This window comes from Calonectris borealis, chromosome 8 (genome assembly GCF_964195595.1).
Source record: "Calonectris borealis chromosome 8, bCalBor7.hap1.2, whole genome shotgun sequence".
Classification (NCBI taxonomy): domain Eukaryota; kingdom Metazoa; phylum Chordata; class Aves; order Procellariiformes; family Procellariidae; genus Calonectris; species Calonectris borealis.
The window spans coordinates 25006393-25030511 of record NC_134319.1 but is presented as its reverse complement, the minus strand read 5'-3'; positions in this window follow the sequence as shown (position 1 = coordinate 25030511).

Here is a 24119-nt window from a genome sequence, read left to right as displayed (position 1 = left end):
GACCTACAAAGAAAACCTAAATATTAACCCAAGCACAGAAATAAGTTCTGCACACCAAGGGTGAGTGCAGAAATAACCTCTGGAGAAGAGGGAATTTATAGCTCCTGCAGAATCCCCTCACCAGTTTTGGGTTCGTACTTGACACTTTGAGTGCATCACTCCGGGACGTAGCCGGTGCACTGAGGCAGCGCATAAAGCAAATAGAGAATTGCCTGGTTTTTCATCTATAGGACAGCAATGAAGATGATAATAGAGAGGAACCTTTAAAAACTGTGTGCCATACTAGAAAATGCGCAATTCTTACTGGTGACCCTTTGGGACATTTCAGTACATTAAGGAATATTCAGGTGTCTTTGGTGTCAACAGCAAACACTGAACTAGCTAGGGGACTTTATTGGAGCTATAAAGAATGTTTCCCAGAAGGTTTTAGATTTATGCACTGAATTCTCCCCTCTCATAGGCCCAGCTAGCAAAGCTCATTCTTCAGTGTGTTAGATCCATATGAAAGTTGGCATTCTTCGTTATCTTTAATAGGATACTGCCCCATGCCACAAAACCTGTGGCCAAAACTTATTAATGTTCTCAACAAACTATATTTCGTAACTTTGAATTCAAAAGAAAATTCTACACCTTTTCATGAAGTCATCTATACAGTACATTTGACACAAAAACATCAGCTAATGAGAAGATGACTTTTATCATGCCCTATATCTGAAATATCATTTGATAACGCTAACCTGAGGATTAGATTAAACATAGTGCCTTACTTGCATTAAATTCTATTCTTAGTGCATTCAGGAGGAACATAGCACACACTTTCATGAAAAACTGTATGCAACCACTATACGTTACAGGCAAGACTGGAATTTAATGAAATCCTCATCTTAACTCATGGCACTCCTAGCCCAAAGCCCACCGAAGGCAGTGTAAGTCTTTAAAGGTGGGAGTGATGATGTTTTGGCTAGGTGTTTTTTGCAAAGGAGATAATCAAGCTAAAGAGAGGCAAAGGGAACGAATTAGTCCTGGGGTGCTTCGGTGGCAGGGTCAGGGACCAAACCCAGGTTTTGAATCCTTGTGCTCTTCCCGCCATCTGAGCAGAGCTGCACCAAGTTCTGGAGTTCAGTGTGGAGAGCAAGAACAGACAACGCACCTGCCAGCACTGGGAAGAGACAAGTGCTAAGCACGGGAGGAAAGAAGAATATGCCTCCTGCTGCTGAAAAGGGAAATAAGGACAGCCAGGCTCAGATTTCCCAGGTGTAGCCCCCATTCCCACCGGAGGTCCTCAGGACCCGCACCTACACAGCACTGTTGCAAGGTATGGTTGTGCATCCCCCAGAAGGAAGCTGTGCCCGCCCTAGAGGTAGCCCCTCTTCAGTGGGAACAGTCGCCATACATACAATAAACATCCTGTTCCTCTGCAGTCTGTGAGCTCAGGGAACAAAGTTAAACCATAAAAAGGTTTTGTTGCTCATGAAAAATTCATGTCCTGAGGGATGACTCCTCAGACCAACCTGGCCAGCCTTCAGCCCGCAACTCTGGCCTGCAGCCACAGGCACAGCATCAGCTATGTGCCGCACGAGGCTTCCCCCACCCATGGTCAGGGCTCCCAGACCGGCACAGAGGAGGGGACGGGGCCTGGGGACAACCTCCAAGCTCTTGGAGGAGCTACCGAGGCTTTCTGCAGAGGTGTTTTGTGTGTTGTAAACCCAGAGGACATCTGTCACTGATGTACTGCTGATTCCGCATTTTGCCCAGCCAATTTTTAAAGATCATCTAACTCGTACTGCAACCAGCTCAGAGAACTTACTAGACAGTTGTGCCCTGGACTTGGTTAAAAACTGTAGCACAGCTGGAGCCTCACCTGATTTGAATGCATTCATGCAATGTTAGTCAACTATTTCAGGGGAAAACGGGCAAAACCCGAAACTATTTACTCACATGTAACTCTGAGGTTTCCTTTTTTGGGGGAGTGATTCAAGTATTTTCCTGCGATCTGTTGCCTACTAAATCAGTTATGTGCAAGTCACCTGTAAAAAAACCCAAAACATAAACAAGGAGAGCCATGCAATGTTATAAATCTCATAACCTGAAGTCCAATGTTCAGAATGATTAACCAAAAAGTTTCAAGTCTTCATTACCCTCCATATAATTCAACGTGTATTTAAATTCCTCTGGTGTCAGCTCTCCCCACTAAGTCTTGTGCAGGTCACCACAGGAATTTATTGCAAATTTTGCACAGCTTTTGACCTGTATCATCTTATTAAACTTTTATGAAAAATCAATGGCGTTCAATCATGTTATGAGCTGTTCTTCACACACGTGTCAGTGGCAAATGGAGAAGTCTATTTATCCCAAAGTCCAGAGTGAAGATGTTCAATTGGATGCAGGTCTCTGATCATATGTCCATGGTGCTGATGAACTTAAGAGTAAAGATTTAAGAAAATAAAAGAAATGCAACTTTGGAGAAAAATATGAGACTGAGAACTTGGAACCAATGTTTTTGAAGGAGGGGTGGGTTACAAGTTACATAAATGCAAATTAAGTAATTGCACCGACAATGTTTCAAATAGACACCCTAAGGAGCTATATTTTGATTCAAGGGGAAATAGGCAACTTGATCACATAACCATACCACTAGCACTACTAGGAGAAAGAGAAAGGAAGATAGAAGCATACTTTCCCCTTTTCTTTTTCACTAAGGTCATTTTTAACATCACGAGCAGGGTCATGAGGAGTTGTTGGTGCCCTTCTCTGGGCTGGTGCACTCAAAGGAAAGTGCTCCCCTGGCACGCACTGCGGTTCTGCCTGGGAGCAGGGGCGCAGGACAGTCCAAGCACCTCGGGAAAGACGTGACAGGAGTGAGAGAGACCTCACACGTTGAGGGCACGATGAACACACACATCCAGGCAACCTGACATCACCTGTGCCTGCCTGGCAAGTCCCGTAAACAAGTCCTGGCGTCCGCAGGAGTACGAGAAAAATAAATTAATAAATAGACTGCCTCTCTGTATAAACTATCACACCTTGAATATGGATTCTGGGCTGTGAGGCTACTGTTGCTGGCTTACTGCTTTTTTACCCATTTTATGGGCACACAGTCAGGGCTAGCAGTTCAACACCGTATTTCAGGTGCAGACAATTAAATAACTAGGAGCCAAATTCTGCAGAAACTCTCCCGGGGAAGTTTCAATACTTTAAGCTCCAGTATATTGAATAACCAACGCACAACACATTAAGCTTTAACAGAAAAGATAGTGTCTCTTGTTTGCTCTATTTCTTTATTTTTCTTACCTATTGTTTTGGTTTTAATTTCCGTGAGTAAGCAGTATTGGTATCCTGCTGGCTTCCTGCTAGCCACAGGAGAAGGAAGGGGAATTTTTGCAATAATTTAAAAATACACTAAAAGTATGGAAAGGTTAAGAATTCTGGAAAGTAAAAAAAAAAAAAAAAACAACACAACTAAACAAAGGCAAAGCAACCCAACAAAATTAGCCTTTATCAAATAATCAGAGCAGATGAGAATTCTACAAAGAAGAGGCTGGTAAAACTGGGTCCTTAGTAAAATATGTCTATGATATTTTAAAACAGAGCTGTGAACATAGCTTGTTTTGTTTGCCTTGGTTTTGTTTGTTTGGTTTCTGAAGTAAAATTTTGAGTGGTCTCCAGCAAGCCATCCCAAGGTGCATAAAAGTGAGATTACTATTCACATTTCTCAACTAGAGGCATAATGCAACATTCCACTGCAAATGTAAGAGAAATCTTTTGAAACTAATGACAATCTTTCTGTTTATCATCTTGCCAAATCCACAGGCTATTTGCTTTTATGCCAGCCAGTTTTTTTCCAGGAAAATGCAGCCGATATTCTTCTTGTAGGCAAAATGGGTTTTGCAATAGATAAATGAAAAAAAATAGTGAAAATCATAAGAGGAAAACAAATACCATGTCTTAAAATTTTCAAAGACACAAGTATTTCACAACAACTCTCTCACCTCCTAAATAAAGGAAGGCATTAGGCTCAGATTGATATGAGTTACATCAACTAAAACATCTGGAAAGGCTATTTACATGCATTCTGCATTTAATTAGAGCCTGAGACATTTCATGCTGCAGCATACCTTAGCAAAGACCTGCAGGTTTACCCAGCTAGAGTGAATGAGGGTCAATAGGCCAGCTCCAACCAGCAACAAGTCTGAACCTAAGGAGCTTTATGCACAGCAACGCATTTTTGCTAAATTAATCTGCAGTGTTGTACTTTTTACCTTGGCTGCCTTCGCTATAGGAAACTGAAGTCACACTACAATATATTGCAAAAAGGAACTAGTACTAGGGCTTAGTCTTTAACAAATTTTGAGTTCATTTTGTTGCTGCATCCTCTGAAGGGAATGCTGTTTTGCTGTCTTCAGCCTTGATTACTGTGGGGAAAAGCCCTAAAAGGGATATTCTTTTGGCCTGATAGACAAAACATGTGTGTTGATGCATCTCACAATGTGAACATGGTCATCAAGGGAATTGCTGCTTAACCATTCTAAAGTTAACTTGGGTACTGCAGAATGTTTTCATGATCTTACTTGTACTGAAAAGACAATTGAGGAAAAAAAGTTTAAAATGCTGTTTTCTGCAATTTACATCAAGTACATCTATAATGTAAGAAGCAAACAATAAATTATGATAAAAATAGAAAATTATAGTCAAACAATACTCTCATCAGCTGTTATTTAACAAAATTTATCAAGACAACAGGGAATGTCTGGAAGGAGACTCTGACCACCCTTTTGACTTCAAATAACATAGGAAATAAACTTGATTGCATTTAATGATTAGTTTAACATCTATTAAAACCAAATTTCCAAACCTCAGCCTTACTCTATCATTAAATATAATCATCCCTTGGGAGAAAAGGAATTCATTCAATTGTGTATATGAATGATACTTTCTGTAATGACTTTTCCAAAGCTGACTTGTGGCTTGGGGTGGTTTATTTGGGTTTTTTGTTTGCTTTGGGTTTTCTTTTTTGTTGGGGAGGGAGGGAGTTTTGAATGGGGACAAAGTTCAGAACACAGGTGTCAGGTGTAAATCTTTGGTACTTAAGTTTGTAGGATGAGTGACTGAGCCCACCTCAAAGTTGGGACTGGAAAAACCAAGGGCTTAAGACATGTCTCAAACAGTCTTACACTAAGTTACACAAATCACTACATAAAGTTGCTCAGTTTCAGTCTGTGAAATGGGAACAATGAGATTTTTCTGCCTCATAGTGATATCACTAAATTAAAAACCATTAATCCTTGGCAAGTGTTTAGATACCATACTGATACAAACCATATTAATAAGCAAAGATAGTGCTACCAAGTTTAATGGAGTTATTCACAAACTAGGAATAAGTGATCAAAGGAAGAACTTCTTAATTTTCATTATAGGTGCTTAGATATTTTTGTCAAACTCTCTATCAGTATCTCACAGGTTATACTCTTTGATAGTGTAAAGGGCAAAAGGGCCATTAACTTTAAAACTAGGCCAATTGACTCCAGCTGAAGATCATGTCCAATCCTGCTCCTGCTGAGTACAGTGAAAATACGACTCCTCCTAATTCTGTCAAATTTGCAGAAAAGCTGCAAAATGCTCTTTTTTTTTTTTTCCCTTGCAATTATGCTGGTTCAACAGACTCTGACTTGATATTATACACTTACTCTGTTCATGCCATATATCAGTTATTTTATGGGAAAGTCTACTGTTAGATAAATAAAACCCCTTCCAACTTCAGTCTGGTGCTTTTATATAAATCAGTGTAGTGTGTGTTAAAGATCTAACTTCTAATTACAGTAAAGCAACAAAAGAGGTGGAGGGAGGAATATGTAGTTCATTGTCAGTCATTTTATCAACTAGCTTGCTTGGAAGTAAGGCTTGATTAGCAATCTTCTTCCTCAGTAACTACCCTGCTTTTAAGCCAGGCATGTAGCTAATTAACAGAAGCTCTTTGCTACCTATAAGAAAGCCTATTAAATTTAGTAAAACTTTAGCTTTGAAGAAAGGCATGACTTAGCCAATGCAGAAAAACTCTGGCAGGGCTAACCTGGCTATACTCAGAATTATTTCTCATTGTGCTCCAATTTAAGGGGGAAGGACAGAGCACAGTGAACTGTCAGGTATGTTTGGTTTTCAGTTCACTTTATTGCATGGGGGCATTAAAAACAAAAAGATGACTACTTAGGAGCTATATTGCTGAATAACAAAAAAGTCCTAACAATCTCTGTCCATGGAGGAACTTCATAAATGTACCAAGCAAACCGCTCTGCTAAGAATGTCCCTTTATGGTGCAAAACATGTTTAATTAATCTTATGACAGATGGAAAAATGTAAATGTGTAATATACAAAAAGCTTATTTTTAAATTACTAGACCAGGTTTTAATTGCTGATAACCTCAGGTCAGATATACAATAGGCCAGGCCTCTGTGAAGCAGTAAACTTGGCATCGGTTCTCTACACTCAGGCATAGTCTGATCGGATTTTGTTTTTGCAAAGGTAATTTAATTAGTAGTATCAGTAACTCTTACTACCTTAACATTACCTTCCTTTAGCTAATGATACCATTTTGCATGTGCTAAGTAAAACAGGAATTAACAAAATTCCAATGGCTTACTTAAATGATAAATAACAAGCCATTTTAAGGAAGAAATCTCCTAGGGAGTGCGGAAAAACCTGCAGCTGAAGGCGAGCGAGTCAGGATGTGTAACTCTGCACAGGCATAAACAGGAAACGGAGCAGCTTGCGTTTGGATTGACAATCTGGCTCCAAATGGCTCATCTACAGCGGGCACAATGCTTGACCCCTGTCAAACTTGAGAACTGTGGTTTTGTAAATGTTTTCTGTCCTGATACCTCTCGGGGCTCTCTTACATAAAGTAAAATCTTTCTTTCTCTATCATTCGCATGGTCAAGAAAGGTCTTGCTTAGTGAAATACTTAAAATTAATTATGTCACCTTTAGTGTAAAACATTTCCTCAAGCATCCACTTCTTATAGTTTTGGCAATAAACCCCCTGGAATGGAAACATCAGAGATTAATCGTTTTGTGATGCAGAATAATACTCGGTTCTTTTATTGTCATGTTCCAATATAACATAGGAACTAGCTTGACCTTCTAGAAAAGAAGTCTCAAATGCTATGCCCACCAGTGTCACCAGGGTTTAACTCTACTTCTTCTATATATTTCATATGTTTCTGATGCACTGACCCCATAAGAATTAAACGTTGTGCAAGTTCATTGTGCAAAACCTTACCCTGGTGTTTCTAGAGCATGTGTCCTGCAAGCAAAGTTGGCCATAATGCCAGAAGACTATCTCCGTGCAGAGCAGTGCTGTACACCTGCCAGGTTCAAGGATTCAGGGGATACAAAAATGACAGAAAAACTCAGGACAATAAGGTGAATCATAGACCTTTCATGACAGAAATGTATCAGACCCCTTCCCTTACATTCCACAGATAAAGATGCCTGTAAAGAGCCATTTCATCTCTGAGAACGATGTGGGCGTTGCAGATCTCAAAGGAAATTACCAGCAGTAACTTTATTCCTAAGGATGTTTGCCAAGCCAAGGATTTGGTCTTTGTACAACAGACAGAGCACTACGGAAAGGAGATTTAGCCACACAACAAAAAAATAATAGTGAAAAGAGCATGAAAAACCTGGGAGTTTGTTCTGGTTCTCTGCAACATTTTAGGAGGGGAAAAAAAAAAAAGCTTACAAACAAGATTTTCAAATCAATGGTCTAAAGTTAAATATTTTATTAAAGCTCAGAATGAAATGGAACCAACTTGAAAAAGTTATGCGTACCAAATTTGGATCTGGGAACCTCATGTTCAAAGCTTCTGAAAACAGGAACTGGTCTTGTATTCAACATAAGGATTACTAGCTAGAACACACCAGGAAAAATGCACTATTTGCCATATCAGCTTCACAACTAATAGTGAAACCAGATATTAAAATTTAATATTTTTATCTTACACTATTGTCACACATTGTTGTCAGAAAGGAAAATGGCTCTGTAAAACATTACATTCTATTAAAAGTACCTCTGTTTTTTAAGTTTTTAAAAACACCAAGCAAGATTGAGACAGCTTCAATTGTTCATTCAAACATTTACAGAGGCAGTTAAAATCACACTTACAAATTATCAATTCACATCATATTTCTCAATACTGACATAAAAGCCTTGTAGTACCCAAACTCTTGTATTCAATATTGTAATTAACAGGCTTAGAGCGTAACAAATACTATTTGTAAACACACAAAAAAAATTGTGTATTATGTATTATAAAATTACCATCCTTTTTTAATATTAATAGCTTATTACAGAAACCTCCTGAATTCAGAATGATAATTTCCCTAACCACTTTGTAAATGCACTAACTTTGAGAATTACAATACTTCTTCAAAAATCTTCTCCATGGTACGAATATCTTAGAAAGAATGTTGCCAACATACTCCACATAGACCTTCAGAACATGTTTACAGTAGCCCTGTTTCAATGCTGCAGAGCTCTATTTATTCAAAACCTATAAAACAGGATTTCTCTCTCGGAAGAAATATGCATGGTTTTGTCCATTTTGTGAAAGTTAGCACTATCACTAACAAGCAGCTGAATGACATATGCTGGGATAAATAAAACTGGTATTATAAAGAAATAGTGAACGCCAATATTAAATTCTTGTGGTTTAAAAATGTTTCTCAAGTGCCTTTTTTTTCATTTTATTATTTGTACCATGGTGACCAGTAACAGCTAGGTCTACAGGGCACAAACCAAAGAAAAAAGTCCTTACCTGAAAAGGCTAATGGTCCAATTCGATCTTCTCTAAGACCTTAACAATCTGATGTTTGTGGGGAGAAGAGAAGGTTGGTTAGGCTTCATTTTAAAATGAATTGAAAAAACAGTTGATTTGTATTTTGCAAACAAATACTCTGCAGATGGATAACAGCTTGCATGTGATCTTTCACTCATATATTTGAAACAATATTATATCTCTCAATTCTTTAAATCAGTGCAGTCAAGTTTTTTTTTAGTGCTTTGAGCACTTTTGGTCAATCTTTCAAGAATGGTACACAATTAACCAGAAACCATGCTTGCAAAATACAGCACTGTTTTGGAAAGATTTCTTCATTCACAGTCTTCCTAAGAATTTCATTGCGGCTTCATAAAAACAATAGACTGAGCTAAGCTTGTGTCCCACCAATTAATTTATTTTAGCGAGTAGAAGGCAGGGATCTGGACTTTCAGTAAAGTGGATACCAGGAACAAGGGTCAGAGGAAGGAGATGTAAAACGTCCATTTGTCACTTACACATCTTAATCACTAATAAGACAGCAGTAGATATCTCAGAGTCTTTCAGGGAAGAAAACAAACTACGCCATGCACAAACATCCCCATCAGACAGCCAGCGAGCACCAGTGGCAGTCTGTGCTAAGGCAGCAAGGCGATCCGGTCCGGCAGCGATCAACGATGTGCCCGAGAGGAGCTGGCACGGCGCGGTACATGCTCAGCGCATGTTTGGTGGGGGAGGTGCTGGAAGGAGGCTACACTGGGGGAAAAGCAAGGGGAAATTAGATGGGACAATCAATTACAATATTTGAAAGCATGTGATTAGCATACAATGACCAATTTCCTATGAAAAAAAAAAAAAACAAAACATGTTCAGTGGCATGTATTTAAGGCATATTCAGAATGTTATTTTAACACATAAGCAACAATAGTTTAGAAATCCCTGATACGAAGTGAGGATGGAGCTAAGCACCCTAGTAGTGACACAATATAAACTTCAGCACATGAAATACTGGAAGTTGATGTAAACAGCTTTTAATAGCAGTGAACATTTGTTCGCTTTGTTTAGACCATCTGGATGTTCCATTGTGTTCAGTTCAACACCGACTGCCGTCGGGTGACAGTTGATATATGTTAAGTACAAGCAAAGTGCCTCAGCCCACTCCAGGGACCCCGAGGAGAACTTTTCAGTGTTTTGTGGAATATGCTGTCAGACCGCAGCGCAGTCGCCTGCATCCTTAATGGCACTGGGCCAAAGTCCTCCAGCTTTTTTTTTTTTTTTTTTTTTTTTAAATCAAAGCAGTTTTGCTTTTACTGTTTGAAAGGTTAGGAAAACTATGCCAAAGTTCTTCCAGGCAGCTTGGAGAGCATCAGCTGACAGGAATGATTTTCAATATGGAGCAAAGAATAAAGAGAACCACTAATCCTGAGAGATTCCAGGTTTCACTGATTTTACATGCAACGTGGCTAACAGCCTTTTGAATGCAACAAAAGAAAAAAGTTACTAATAAACACAATGATGTAATTGTTCTGAAAAAAAAAAGAAAAAGTAGGAAATCAACAGTTAGAAGCACATTTTTCCATGCCCACCCACTAATATACTACATTACATCCTGCCTACATTTTGGATAGTTGGTGATGCATCCTCTGCAGGTGATCAAAGTTATCTTTCAGGCACATTGGTCATTTCATGTTTAATCACTGTTTGTGAAATGCTTTGACTCCTGAAATTAAAGAATTATTATTATTGCTACTCTTTTGCATCTTCACATAACCACCACTTCAGTTCAGCTTTACACAATTAGTACTTTTGGAAAGCAGAAAAGGCAGAAGTCTGAAAGCTTATTTGGATGCATTCACATACAAAAAAAGTATTTTCAATTTTAGGGTACAAAATTGAAATAATTTAGCTCAGCCTTCCCTTAGGATGTTGATCATGTAGTACAAAACCGTTTTTCTACCTCCAGAAGTATTATTATTTAATAAAGCATTTGCTACATCTGGAATGCCACTGAAAATCTTAATATCGTTATCTTTTTTTGAAATCTCAAATCAACAGGAACAAAAGTACTGAATAACATGGAAAAATACATCCTAGATGCTTACAGCATATGATCTTCTTTCTCTTACAATTATACCTGTTAGATTATTTAATCTTTTTTGTTACTCACTTCTTCCTGCAAAGTTTGGCTCTTATAATTTTGACTTTTACAAGCTGTTGCAGTAACCTATTTATCCTCCAAAAAGGTAGCACGTAAGCAGCAACACTCCAAGGTTTCTCACATTATACCTCAGCTCTGACAGGGACTGAGAGTACTTGTTAGTTTCCATTCCACTTTGTTTAACAGCCTCTCATGAAGGCTGTTCCAAAGGGTACTGGGTGATACTGGCTGTTACAGAGGCATCCAAGTTAAACCATCCTGCAAGAATCAGTCTTGTTTCATCCACATTGAGACTACCAAACAAACATTATGTACATGGCAATTTTAGTCACTGTTTGGAAATAACCTCCTCTTTCCTTTTTTTCAGTCTAACTCAAAAGAAATTTTAGTCCAGGAATAGAAATACCTTCTTCTAAAAAGATTACACAGAGCCTCCAAATTATATTTTAAGTCTATGGAAAACTGTCCTGCAAATTATATGCATTTGAATGAATGTCATCCTTTTCAAATGTATTGAAAAGAAGCAATGTCTCCTAGTGAAGTCAGCAGTAGTAAATTCATTAATTTAAAGAATGCTTCACATAACTTCAAAAATATCCACATTTTACAGAATCAGGTCAAAAATAAAGGTGATCAACACATTCTATATTCAAGCTCAAAATACACGATCAGATTATAACATTCAAACATAGACCACTGTTACTGTAAAGGAGTCACTGCTCCGGCTAGAGTTAATATCCAGCTCATTTATATTGCTTGCCTAAATCAATGGGGCAACTCAAGTTATTTAACCGGATTTCTGCTGGAAGACAATAATATATCTACATTTCCAATGTATAGGTAACTTCTAACCTTCTCTTCCATCTTTGTAATGTGTTAGCTTTTGCAATCGTAAGAGTTAACACAGGATTGCCTCTTTTCAACATTATTTCTATTTTGGAGAGTTTTTGGAAAGCATGATGCACAATCGATTAAGCATTAAGAAGTGTATTTAGATTTGCATTTACATTTATGCTAGGATTTCAAACAAGTTTTACAATCATTAAATAAATGCTGCAATACTGCTGAACTGCAAGTACTACACAGTATTGTTTTATCTAATTTCCAGAAAGATAAACAGGCACAGAAAAGGCAACTTAGTCTAAAGGCACATGACATTTAGCTCTGGCTCCATCAAGAGAACACCTATCCCAAGTGCTGCTAATGCTCAGGAACTACCTTCTTCCAACTATTACTTGAAGTTTGTTTTTGTTTTTTTTTAAATAATGCCCCTTTTTTTAGTTTAAAACCATTAAGTCCCAAACTGCCAGTTCAGTAAGACTTGGGCTGAACTTCAAACATATCACACAAGCTTTTTGTTAACTGTTGACTAGGACTCACCTGTGATGTTAATGGAAATTGAAGCTATTTATTTACAGGCCAACCAGTTTGTGATCAAATGTTTTGCACATTTCTCTCTGCTGTTCCAAACATATATCCCATCCTTAATCACATTACATCCTTAATTTTCTGAGCTGTTTTAACTCCCTTTTTTTTTCCTTACACTGTCTGGTTAACAGAGCTGCCCCTCACAGCAGGCTTCATAATCAGTTGCATACTCCATCCTCGTACTGTACAACACAAGTACAAGAAATGCATTACAGAGTAATTGTCTTATCATAACATTAAGGTGTGAAAAAATTATCAACTGATTAATATTGCATCACACAAAAAAATCTACTGTAAATTAATAAATCATGAAATAATTTGCTCTTTCAAAACCAATACAATCAATAGTTCTCATGCTATTTTATACCATCATGTAGTTAAGCAAAAGAAAAATGCAGACATTATTAAAATGTCTTATCTAGGAAAATGTCTAAAGTTTCTGTGTTGTTTTTGAAAGAATGCAGTGGGTATCATGTGTTTATGAGCATTCACACACAAACCAGCCGAACACTTAATTTTTTGCAGTTGTGTAGCAATGTAACATTTCAAAAGAAATTTAATTTAATCGGATGGATGCAGTAGAAGTTATTCAATAGCTGATAAATGGGTGTACTGTAAAATGTAATGTCACCTAGTTAAAAAAGAAAAGAGAGAGAAGATGCTAATTCTGCTGATGAAGATATTGTTTTTCCCCTCTTGTGCCCTATTCATTATGCAAGACTGCAGAATATGAAGTGTAGTGTGTGATCCGGGCGATCTAATGATCTCCCACACCTGCTCATCTGGTACAATTTTAATTAACACTCCAAGGAGGTTTGTCAAGAGTAATCAAAAACATTGTCGCTTATAAAGCTGTGGCAAGAAATCAATAGTTTTCATCAGAAAAGGTAAGGTCTGGCATAACTGAACCATTTAATTGCTTCATTCCAATAAACAAAAACTGCACATTTTAATGACTTGATTTTGGAGATCAATATCTAACCACATACTGCATTAAACAGCAACATGTGGTGGGATATTCACAGTCATTTCAATTCAGAATGAAGCATTCCTCTTTTTTTTTTATTTCATCTCAAATGGCAATAGGTTGCTGAGCCTATGCAGTGCTATGATTTATATCAAATGAGTGACCTCTAGGGCCGTAAGACTAGAACGGGTGACTAGTTCTCAATGGTAAGCTACTGGCACTTGACAAAGTGCCTGAAGCAGAATGAATTTACTTCTCTTTTCCTCAATCATCAACAGGCTCTGCCCTGACCCCCATACTGACTCCTATAACAAGATCTCCTGTCTCTGACTGAAAAATTTACTGTCATGTCTACTTTTCATTGAGCTCAAGTGAGTACTTCTGTCACCTTCAGTGAACTGAGTCTGTAAAAGATTTAACTAAACACCAGTCACAGTTTAAAAACTAAGCAAGAACAACTCATATAAAAAATACTGCTTTTAAGCACTTCTGTTTCTTAAAAGTCCAGGAGCTATGCCTTTTTATTATGGTTGTGCTTCTTTAAGTGTTCATCATTAAACTGTTAAAAGCTACTGCTCCATAAAGAAATTGATGAAGGACTCATGGTATACCGCAAGTATCATAACATTAGTAAAATCTAGTAGTACTGGAATACTCTTCTTGGACACACACGCAGCTTAAGTTTAAATGCTTGTGAACTACGGAAGATCCAACAATGTGAAATTTTACATATTGAAGAGATATCAACTATAAATCACACAGCCATTTGAATTCATGATCTGATTTGTATACAACGCACAGCATCACCATGCTCAAAATATGTCTATATACAGTAATGATATTAACAAATTTTTTTTACTATTCAAAGATTTTTAATTTTAAAGCAATACTTGTAAAATATTTTTCCACACTCTTTCAATAACAACTGTTATCACAGAATATATGATACCTAGCTACACATAAAAGCATGCATGGTATATCTTAATGATTTTAACTAGCATTTTACTAATATTTTAACTTTATAAAGTAATAAAAGCTAATATTGCAAGAACCCTTTCTATCAACAATAAGGCAATTAAAAGAATGACACTTGATGGTTTATTCCAACATCTCACTAAAGCCTTACACAAAATTTTCACTCCCTCTTTAATTTTCAATTCTTCCACCCTCCCTGCTTCACAGCTTCTGGCTATTGGCTTTTACAATCTGTCCCTAGAGAGCCAGGAGTTATTACCCCTGTCGATGGAAGAGAAAGGGATGTTATTCCCCTGTCACCCTCTCCAGCTCCAGCAGATTCCTAGCTCTGATCTATAGCCTTCATCGGAGAAAAGCGTCTGACATGCTGTTAGTTCTCAGCTCTGTCAGATCCATCTACCCATGCTACTGGCATTACTTACTGAAGTCAGAGCCACAGGAGGCAGACCAAAAATTTGAGAAGCAAACCTATATCCACTTCTATTTGAGTAAATATAGGAGAGAAACATCTACTGCAAAGCATGCAGGTTTTCAGAAGGCACGATATGCCACGTATGCTTTGAATCTGAGGTTAGAAACAGATAAAGTAGTACCTGAAATTATTCATTTTTACAATAGAGATACTACATAATCTAGGTAGCATCAGGTAAACCCAAAGGATACAGAACAGTTAACAAAATGGACTTAAGCAAATTTAATAACTCCTTTAATACTGTATTAACAAACTACTGCTTAATTTTTTAATGCTTCCTTTTAATTGACATTCACATGGCTGCTACATAAAATGGGCACCTTCAATGGCAGTTGAGAGGCAGCATGAGACCGTTATGACTTGCTTTACTTGTATGCTGCCTGTCATCCCACAATACAAATCTACACATCAGCATTTTGTATCAGCATTATTTTACAAGACTTCAACAGTAAATTAACCTCTAATTGTAAAGTATCAGTAAGGGGACTGTGAAGATGGCTGGCTTAGTTCATCTTATAGGCCACACACTCAGCAAAATGAACTGATCTCCCCCCCTCACGCACACTGACCGAATAGTGTAGGGCTTGGCTCTGATTTCCACTACTTCCTCTGGTCAGATACTCCTCTCATCAGGCTAGAGCCAAAAACATCGTGCTTGGTGTGATTGTCAAGCAAGGGGTGATGCTTCATCCCAATACATGCAGCTTTTGCTCACACCATCAGCATTAGCAATACAGGCAAAACCGGGAAGAAGTGGAAGCCCTGCTACAGCAGCGCTCCACCCCTCTTCGGGCAGATGGGTGCCATCATGCCCCTCTCCTCACCAAGTTGCCATGGGCAGAGCTTCTCACGTACGTGGTTGCTGTCTCTTTGCCTTTTTTTCCCCCCCTCTCCTTTCTTTCTTCCAACAAGACCATGGGAAGAACAGATTTGCTTCCCCTTTACAATTTTTACAGAGCAAGCTCCCCCTTTCCATATTTCATCATAAGCAAGGAGGTTGAATGGGGAAGGTGTTGCTGTTTCCACTTCTTTTCTCTCCCTGTACTCAACGAGAAGTAGGAGCAAGTGAACTATTACTAGAGGAGATAAGGGATCGGAGTCAAAGCAGTGACTGTAGATGGTGCAGAATAAGAGCTACTGGACATTGCCCAGGTGGCCAAGGTGGCCAATAGCATCCTGGCCTGTATCAGAAATAGTGTGGCCAGCAGGAGTAGGGAAGTGATCGTCCCCCCGCACTCCGCACTGGTGAGGCCGCACCTCGAACACTGTGTTCAGTTTTGGGCCCCTCACTACAAGAAGGACATGGAGGTGCTGGAGCGTGTCCAGAGGAGGGCAACAAAGCTGGTGAAGGGCCTGGAGCACAAGTCTTATGAGGAGCGGCTGAGGGAACTGGGGCTGTTTAGCCTGGAGAAGAGGAGGCTGAGGGGAGACCTCATCGCGCTCTACAACTACCTGAAAGGAGGTTGTAGCGAGGTGGGTGTTGGTCTCTTCTCCCAAGTAACTAGCGATAGGATGAGAGGAAACGGCCTCAAGTTGCCTGGAGGAGGTTTAGATTGGACATTAGGAAAAATTTCTTCACCGAAAGGGTTATCAAGCACTGGAACAGGTTGCCCAGGGAAGTGGTTGAGTCACCATCCCTGGAGGTATTTAAAAGACGTGTAGATGTGGTGCTTAGGGACATGGTTTAGTGGTGGACTTGGCAGTGCTAGGTTTATGGTTGGATTTGATGATCTTAAAGGTCTTTTCCAACCTAAATGATTCTATGATTTACTTTTCCAGGTCAAAATTGTTTTTGACCAGAGAAATCACCACATTATCCTTAGGAAATCAGAAAGTTTCACAAATATTCTATGAATTTACAGGTAACAGCTAGAACATGGACAGACTGCAAGATTCGTGGTAGGCAAGCGAGTGTCCCTGCAGAGAGGAACAGTAGGAAGCAGAATAGGATTTTGATCTTGAATGAGCTTCTGTTGGAATATAAATAATAAAAATCTTCGCTTTTGGTGTCCCTCAAAACTCAAACACATGCTGCCTACAAGTTCTCATTCAATACTAAGAAATCAGCTCTTAATCCTGCCGGATCAGCTCTTGCCTGTTTTTTAAAATTTTCCACGCTCGTTCTGATCCCAATTCTCCAGCAGAAACAGCAGTGCCTACAGCTACACAGGACGTATTTCCCCACTGAGAACAACAAGAACAGCCTGAAATCTCACAAGACAGACCACTAAAGTTTTCCAGATAACTAATGTTTGGGGCGTTTTTATAGAATCATACGCGTTTCTTTCACTTTCCTGAGGTACAGAGCTATAACCACAATCGGTTTTATCTGCCAAAGCCAGCAAACATCTTAAAATGATTTAAATAGGCACAACAGAAGTTTTAAAGCTCAAGCAAATGGGATCTTACTGAGAAGGAAAGGAGGGGGGCCAACAACAGTATTACTTAAGATATTCTGTGTGAGGATATATTAGGTTATCCTTTTTAGCGTGAGGAAAAATGAGAAGTTATTTAGTGCATTTAACCAGGAAACTAACAGAAATTAGAAATTATGGAGGAGAAAAAAGCAAAGTACCCTCCTTATGTATAATGGTAGCTGCTCTCTTTCCTTAGAGGCATTGAGGCCTGTCAGAAAGGATACAGACTGCTTTCTCACAGCAATTTCACTCAAATTCGTATATTTTATCCTCCTGAAAGTGAATAACTTTTTTCTCATTGTAAGAGGTTATAACTGTAAAAGATTATCATTAAATGCCTGCCTCAAATGGCATGATGAGAAGACATTTAACATAGGGACTATCTGGGCAGTTATGACTATACATGCACATGTTTGTACATGCAAACGTATTTTTGGCAGATTTTTACACTCCTTATTCTGAAAAATGTTCTGTATAGAAAACTGTATGACATGAATACATGAAAAATGTAATATACAAAAATGAATATAACCAGCTTAATTTTCCACAAGCATCCTAAGACAGCATTTTTGGTCAGAGTTACTTTTAATATGTAATATTCTAGTGTTCACACCTTCACAAGCCCATAAAATTTAAGAGAAATGCAAAATAAATAGGCAGATTTAAAAATTAAATTAAGCACAGGGTAGCCAGGCAATACAAATGCTAGAAGGTAACACAACGTTTCAACATTTGCACTAGTACACACTTATATTATTTGCTGTATTTGTTACTTCCTGAATGTATAAAAACATATATGGTCTGAGATGGAAGCTACCACATGTTGCCCAATTTAAGAATTTCACTTCCAATTCATAATAGCTTTGTATTTCTTCTTAAAGCCCCAGGTCTTCAAATGAAGCAATTCTAAGCAGTGCTTTGGCATTTCTTAAGTGAAAGCTGATACACTACATTTCTACCCTTCACAGGAGTGCGCCCACATTGGAAAAGGGGCGGGGGTGGAGGGCGTCTAACTTAACCATGATTCAAAAATAATTAACACCTGGCGAAACTCTCCCGTGAACAAAAGTCCACATAGTTTTCACATCCTTTAGCAGTCAACGTAAACTAGCAGGGACTCCACTCACTACAGGATGATACTAACAATTACTGGAGAGGAAAGCATTCTACCATAAATGCCAACCACAAAACTCATCCTACTTTGAATTCTAAACAAGCAAGCACATACTGCTAGTATACCACCAAGGCATTTAGAACCAAAATATGAGTTTTGCTTTGTTTTTGTTTTTATTTTTTAATTTGTATTCAGTCTAAATAGATGGCATTTTAACAGCAGCAAGGAGATGCCAAGTATGAGGAATAAACAAGGTTCTTAGTTTCATGTATAAATCCCCCTAAACCTTGGAAAACCACACAAAATGCATTTTAAATCATTGGGAAGAGGTCCCAGCACTGCAGACCTCCAGTAAGCTTATTAAACATTCTCTGTTCTAGTCATTGATTCTTTAATATCAATTCAGAATAACCTCTTTTTTTCAAAAAAGTTGGAGTTTAAATCATTCCTAAATGTGAATTATTGTTCATAAGAACCCTTGAGTATCACCTTATCACTTTCCAATAACAAGTTACAAAGGTGGCAAATTTTATGCTCAAGTTCCTGAATTGCACAGATAACCCCCTACTTAGAACAATAAACCAGATTCTCCCCTTCTGAAGCAATAAAATCTTTCTTTTTTTCTTTTTTTTTTAAATACCATATAGACCTTTTGGTCTAACCTCCATGGGGCATGCAACAGCAGAAGAGAAGATGCCCCCAGGGGGACAGAGGAAATAAAACAACAAGGAAATAAATACAGCAGGAAGATGAAGAAAAAACAGGGGACTTGGGACAACAGCAGACGAGGCAAAGGACAACAGTCATGTCACCAATAAGGAAGTTGGAAAGAAAGCGCTCAGTGAATCAGACAGGCTTTGGTGTATCTTGACGTACAGCATAAGAAAGCAAGATTTTGTATAGGCTTGAGCAGGACTGCAGGGTGAAGAAGGGAGACGAAATTGGAAGAAATGGTATTAGTTAAAACTAGTTACTAAAGCAAAGACAGGCATTTTATTGCAGGAATTTAAACAAGCAGTATACACAGGAAGAACCAACAAGATTTGTCTACCAAGATAAAGGAGGAAAAGCTCAAGAGTCAAGCTCAATACTTCAGCAATCAGTACTGAGAATGGTGACGTTAACAGTGATTGGGACTGAGCTGAAGGTAACCAGATATTCAGAACAAGGAATGAAAAAGCCAGAGAGATGTGAAAAGATTTCAGAGGGAATTTGGATGTCATCAACATGAAAATACTGTTCAAAGCTTTAAATGCAGAAGCCAGTCACAGAGAAAATACAGAAAGAAGGGATGAGAATTTGGAAGAATTCTTGCAGAGAAGACTGAACAGGAACCAGTAACAGTGAAAATGAAGGAACATGTGCGAAGAACAACAGAAAAGCATTGACTGAACCCTGGAAGCCCAATAATGAAAGTTTAAAAAGAGAGAGAATACTGCTTGTACAAAAAGAAGTAACAGACCAGGCAGATTTTGCCTTGCAGAATCTGTTAGTGACCTTATTCAGGGAAAATTTGATTGTGGGGAAGAGAGAAAGAATCTGACTATTTACCATGCAAAAATTAGCAAGAAAAGAAGCAAAATCAGCTACAGAGGTGGCATGTTTATTTTTGAAATGTGTAGGAAGGAAATAGGAAAAGTATCTGGAAGCATTCATGAGGTCAAGAGATTTTATTTATTGTTTTGGACAATGCCAAGTGTAGTTGAAAGTGCATGGAAGTTCCCATCCATTAATTTTATTCTCCCTGTAAATCCCCTCGTGTGTTACTTCAGCATAACACTGGAAAGAACAAAATTCTCCAAAACAGCAAAATCTCCCTCTAGATACTAAAACTTCAGCCACTCCATGGCAGGATACAAGGCAAACTCACGCTACAATTTTGAAAAGGCTGTAGAGCTCTAAATTTCTTCCATCTAGACAGTTTTCTTCCATCTGAGCTTAATTATCATCATCTCTAGGGTTTCCCTCCTCGTTTTAGTTCTTAATCATGAGCTAAAACATCTTTTGCACATTCTATGTTATAAACACATTACATCTCAAAATGACAATTTCAGGCCTAATTGCTTAATTTCAACTACTCTAAACACCTAACAAATTATATTTCTCTCTGTTCTGCGGTCACATGGTGGAATGTCCTCGAGAAGATGATCCTAACCAACACCAGCTGTGCCCAACTGCCATTAACACTACAGCTCCAGCACATTCACACAATCTATAAAGAATTGACAATTTAAAGCTCCCTTTTAAGAGAATATCAAGGTCATAAAATTCAAATCCCATATTCTAAATCCATTCCTCATCAGCCTTTGCAAGTCACAAAAAATCACATGATCACAGCTGGAATTAAAACTGGGCCTTTTCCTTTAATCCAGCAATAGCCACCATATGCTGCATTATCCTAGAAGCAACAAAGAACGGATGCATCTCCAGCTCAGCAACACATCAAACTAACGCAAGTGTTTCTTTTCACATATTTTTTTCATTAAAAAAAAAAATACACAAACCAAAAATGTCATTAATAGGTGGCAAAATTTGGTTCTTTGATGTATGCTTGCTGGGAACCTTACTTGTCCCTCAGAGAGTACCAAATAAAACTATTTCTATCCTTTCCAGGTGCATCAAAGCAGAGAAGCCGGTAACAAAAACTCTCAACTTATTCTGTGAGCATCACACAAGACACTGGTTTCAAATATATCCTCCTTGTTCAAGACCACAGGAAGAGCTTCTCCTTAATACAGAACCACACACCGTTGCAGAAACAGCTGAAGTAATTATTACCATGGTGGTTGGATGAGAGATAGAAGAAAAAGAGATGGAAGGGGTGGGAAGGTAGAAATTGGACTTAATATATTATTTGATATTCAACAGAATTGCAGGGGAACTTAGGATAGATACTCACTCAGAAACTGGAAGAAGGAAGGAAAACCCTTTCTGGGGAAAGAAATCTGCCGAACACCAACAGGGCTGGGATGTTTGAAAATGAAGCATGGCAGGCAGTGCAAGAGCTCGCGAGGACTGCCCCATCTGTTCCAACCACCAATATGCCTACGGTGAACATAAGTTTTACTGGGGTGTGCATCACCCCTGCATCCTATGTGCCTTCAGACAGCTCCATCCTGGGGCACTGTTCTGCAATCCGTAGGCACAAAACCCCACTAGTGGTTTCACTGCCTTTCAGCTCTTCAATAACTATCAGAATTAGGTGGGTGATTTCACGTGAAACATACAGCCCTTTAAAAGAAATGGGTCCTTCGTTCCTCTTGAGAAATGTTTATTACCCTCAGATTACAAGGTCTCTGCAATATTACTCCATAAAAGCATAAAATCTGAGTGATAACTATTCTAATCACCGTAAACCTCTGTCTAATGCTGCAACTTCTGTAGACAACACTACTTTGGAAATACTCTTTATATTTGTTATTTTGGAAGACAGGAGATGGGAGAAGTTAATCTATTCCTTTCATTATGATTATTCTGAACAAATTATAAAATGGCCTATCATTTTTATTACTCCTTGGCCAGGCAAATAACATTTAGTACCTTCCTTACATTTCTCCCGCAAGAAAAAATTAGTATAGGGTGAAGGTTAAATTCAACTTGTATGTCCATGTGAAGAGATATTACTATTGTCTCATAAAGATGATACATAATTAGGGCTGTGAACTGCATGATCAGTTCCATCGTTAGCAGAAGGGATTTCTGAAATCTATATTGATTTTTGCCTGTGAATCTGCATTAGCCTAATCTTCATATACAAGCACTATGAACCCATGGAGAAATTATTTTTTCCCTTTTGTTCACAAAAATCTCACAGGTGAAATTTTTGCGAGAAAACTAATGACAGGTGTTTTCCAAGAATACGTATGTAAAAAAAGTACAAGTTGTAGGGGAGCTTTCTGCTGCAGAACCCGATTTGAATATATTGACACCTCTTCCAGGCAAATCATGTTTTGTTTTACGCTACTTTAAAGGAGATCTGAATATCATCCACTATAAATGTGTAGCAAACATTGCATATGCCATGCAACCACAGATATAAAAAAAGAAGGTATGGGAGAAACATAAAATATTAATGGACCAAGTTCTGCTTTTAACTATACTGATGTAAATACCTTACAACTAGATTAGCCCAACCCAGAAACTCTTTTTATATCTTTAGATTCCCAGGCACAAGCATGTTTGCCACATATCAGTGCTGAATGCAAAATATCATTGAATCAAATGTATTTCTGACAAAACAAACAGCTGAGAAAAAAGTGATTTTTTTTTTTTTTAATAAAATTATGATCAATAGTCTACCTTGTCCAGCTCTCAGAAAACATAACATCTAAATTACACAGATTAAACACATTGCTGGATGTGGGTGCAAAATTACCTGTGTCCTTAGAATGCCATTGTTTGGGTAAGAAAGGCCACTGTTCAAATCTCTGGGCTCAAGTCTCGGACAACTTCACTGAGTTCCAAATTTGCCAGAAGACCTTAGCTTCTGCACAGCCTTCTTGTGGCTCAAAACCCACAGTGTGACGCAAAGCCCATTGAACTAAGGGGCGATATTTTTCCACTACCTTGAACGGACTTTGCTTCTGGGCCCTCGCGCTCCCCGGTGTGTTGCGGACATACCTGGTGATAGCACCTCGTCCTGCTCGAACTCAGCAGGCTCCTGCGCACTCCTCCCCGTCCACACCACGCAACTCCTGTGTCAGCACCTCCATGCCCTATACAAATCAGTAAAACAACTAGCTCATACAATACATGTCCACAGCCCACCACTAAAAGAAGCATGAAACGTAAAATGCACAAAAAGCAAATACTTTAAAATCAGTTTCTTGGTTCGTTCTTGAAAAGTACTGGCAACCTCAAAACGGCAGTGAAAACTGCCTTTTGACTAAAAAAGACCCATAAAGAATCATAATGCTGACTTCCTAACAGCAACCTTCGTACCACACTCAGAGTTTGAAATTAGTGTCTTAGAAGTCAGCATTTTTTACTTGAAAAATTCTCCATTTAGAATTTGAATACCTATCTCGGTATATGTGCACTCAGTTTCCCCCCCCCCATTGTTTGTTTTTTTCCTTTTGGTTTGTTTTTATTTTGTTTTTAATAAACAGAGCTGACCTGTAACTACAGACAACCCAACACATCTGTTAAAAGGTTGACAAAGAAGGGAAGTCAGATGCTGCGATAGAAATGCATTTTACGGTTCCTTTAGGAATCTAACTCCAAGAGCCAGCATGTGTTATTAAAAACAAACTACTTGCGGTAAAAATCTATTTCTGGGGATTGTTTACTGAAATGAAATGTTTATTCGCTAGGGCAGTATTTAAAGCTCCATAGATAAGTGCAAACTGTTCCTGAAAAGATACATGATGTAATAAAATGCAAAAGGGAAGTGGTGACAATATTAGCTTTGCACCAATTCATTTACAGTAATTTCAGATTTCATATACGTAAATTAAAGGAACTTTCCAATAACAGTGAAAGAAGGCTTGCTGTGTTTGCTGTAGTATAATTTTCAACACTTCCTACTTCCTCACAGAAGGTTCAAGATTATTTTCAGGATTATTTTATAACGGAGGTTGCATGAAGCAACGCATGACATTGAAAAATAGACTTAATTATTCCTACAAAAAGATTCTTGGCATAGGTCCACTTCATATCAGCTTAAAATACCCTATGCTGTTCTATTGGCAGGATCATATGTTTACAAGCACTGGATTACAGGAGTAACCACACCTCCAGGCTAATTTAAAATAATTTCTGTTAAGTAGAAGCAGTAGG